General features: G+C 44.1%; 1 non-coding gene across 1 annotated transcript; it reads right to left on the bottom strand.

The window, feature by feature from the left end:
• Nucleotides 1–145: 145 nt before the first annotated feature.
• Nucleotides 146–2,315, bottom strand: LOC149092980 (small subunit ribosomal RNA). The gene has a single exon (XR_016200366.1). It is a non-coding gene; the product is annotated as a small subunit ribosomal RNA (ribosomal RNA).
• Nucleotides 2,316–2,500: the final 185 nt, after the last annotated feature.

The raw sequence follows: 2,500 nt of genomic DNA, 5'->3' as shown, positions 1-2,500 counted from the left end.
AATGTTTGCAATAAACATTCACAATTGCGACTCTAATGCAAAAACAATTCAATTGCATTCACTATATTAGCATCTACAATATCACTATGCAGAGTGTTTGATTGTTTGAAGGTTGTATTTCTCTTATAATAAGAGGGTAATACGTTAATGATCCTTCCGCAGGTTCACCTACGGAAACCTTGTTACGACTTTTACTTCCTCTAAATGATCAAGTTTGAACATCTTTCCAGCACAATCCGACCACTAGTTTCCCAATGGTCTGGATTGACCAGTCCGAAGTCCTCACTAAATCATTCAATCGGTAGTAGCGACGGGCGGTGTGTACAAAGGGCAGGGACGTAATCAACGCAAGCTAATGACTCACGCTTACTGGGAATTCCTCGTTCATGGGCAATAATTACAATGCCCAATCCCCATCACGAAATGGGTTCAAGCGGTTACCCACTCCTTTCGGAGCAGGAAACAGTATGCACGATGACCACTTCAGTGTAGCACGCGTGCGGCCCCGGACATCTAAGGGCATCACAGACCTGTTATTGCTCTGTTTCGTGCGGCTGCGAGCGCCGCTTGTCCCTCTAAGAAGTCCTTACAGTGCTACAGCATCCTTACCCTAGCCAATTCTGTAGGCTAATAGCAGCAGAGCCCTCAACAGCCGAAACCATCAAGAGATACTACCACCCACAGGTTGACTAAGGGGGAGTACTGCAGTGTAAACTGCAAGTCTATTTAGTAGGCTAGAGTCTCGTTCGTTATCGGAATTAACCAGACAAATCACTCCACCAACTAAGAACGGCCATGCACCACCACCCACTGAATCAAGAAAGAGCTCTCAATCTGTCAATCCTCTCAGTGTCCGGGCCGGGTGAGTTTTCCCGTGTTGAGTCAAATTAAGCCGCAAGCTCCACTCCTGGTGGTGCCCTTCCGTCAATTCCTTTAAGTTTCAGCTTTGCAACCATACTTCCCCCGGAACCCAAAAACTTTGGTTTCCCGGAAGCTTCCATTCGAGTCATGAAATTAGTTACTCAGAATGATCGCTGGTTGGCATCGTTTATGGTTAGAACTAGGGCGGTATCTGATCGCCTTCGAACCTCTAACTTTCGTTCTTGATTAATGAAAACATTCTTGGCAAATGCTTTCGCTGTAGTTTGTCTTGCGACGGTCCAAGAATTTCACCTCTAGCGCCGCAATACAAATGCCCCCGTCTGTCCCTCTTAATCATTACCTTGGATTCTTAAGACCAACAAAATAGAACCAAGGTCCTATTCCATTATTCCATGCAAGATCATTCAAGTTAAGGTAGTGGTACGCATCATATAGATGGTTGACCATACCGTTTTTAGGCACCTCTTTCGAGGTTTTGGACGCCTGCTTTGAGCACTCTGATTTTTTCAAGGTAAAAGTCTCGATCGCTTGAATCAACACTCGGTAAAGAGCATTGATAGCAAATATCGAGCAATTTTCTGTCTAAACACTATGAATGTAACCACCAGGAAAGAGGAATGAAGGTTCAAGCAAGCATCCGTAGACACAAGCAAGAAACCTAACATCACCATCTAACCCTTTAATCAGTGGACCCCATAGGTTCGACTGAAATCCAACTACGAGCTTTTTAACCGCAGCAACTTTAATATACGCTATTGGAGCTGGAATTACCGCGGCTGCTGGCACCAGACTTGCCCTCCAATAGATCCTCGTTAAAGGATTTAAATTGTACTCATTCCAATTACGGGGCCTCAATAGAGTCCCGTATTGTTATTTTTCGTCACTACATCCCCGTACTGGGATTGTGTAATTTGCGCGCCTGCTGCCTTCCTTAGATGTGGTAGCCGTTTCTCAGGCTCCCTCTCCGGAATCGAACCCTAATTCCCCGTTACCCGTTACAACCATGGTAGGCGCATAACCTACCATCGACAGTTGATAAGGCAGTTGCTTGAGGGATACATCGTCGGCTCAGAGGCCATACGATTTGCTCAGTTATTCAGAGTCATCACAAGAAATGCAACCGAAGTTGCTAAGATCCCCACTGCTAGTCCTTAGACAGCGACCGAAATCACTGAACAGGGTTCTAGGTGAATAAGAATCATTGGTCTTGTACTAATAAATGCGATCCTTCCGTCAGCAAGCTGAGGTTGGAACACTTGTTCATGTATTAGCTCTAGAATTACCACAGTTATCCATGTAAAAAAGAATATCCGAGGAACCGTAACTGATTTAATGAGCCATTCGCGGTTTCACTTTATAAACAGTATGTACTTAGACATGCATGGCTTAATCTTTGAGACAAGCATATGACTACTGGCAGGATCAACCAGGTAACTTGATGTTTTAGCAAAGTAAAATGCTAAACAAGTTGTTTTTGCAGCTATAAATACGATATCCTCAGCTAACAACCAGCAAGTGGATGTTAACTTTAACGAGGTATCGAGATTTATGTCGTGCATTAAGATGATTCTGCAGAAAACTCTTTAGAATCCATCTTCTTCCACTAAAATGTGCAAGC

The sequence above is a fragment of the Tetranychus urticae genome, unplaced genomic scaffold (assembly GCF_039701765.1).
Source record: "Tetranychus urticae isolate SD_2017Ah unplaced genomic scaffold, NJAU_TeUrti_SD_1.0 Scaffold_4, whole genome shotgun sequence".
Classification (NCBI taxonomy): Eukaryota; Metazoa; Arthropoda; class Arachnida; order Trombidiformes; family Tetranychidae; genus Tetranychus; species Tetranychus urticae.
Note: the sequence above shows the minus strand (reverse complement) of the source record. Positions and strands in the feature narration are given on the sequence as shown.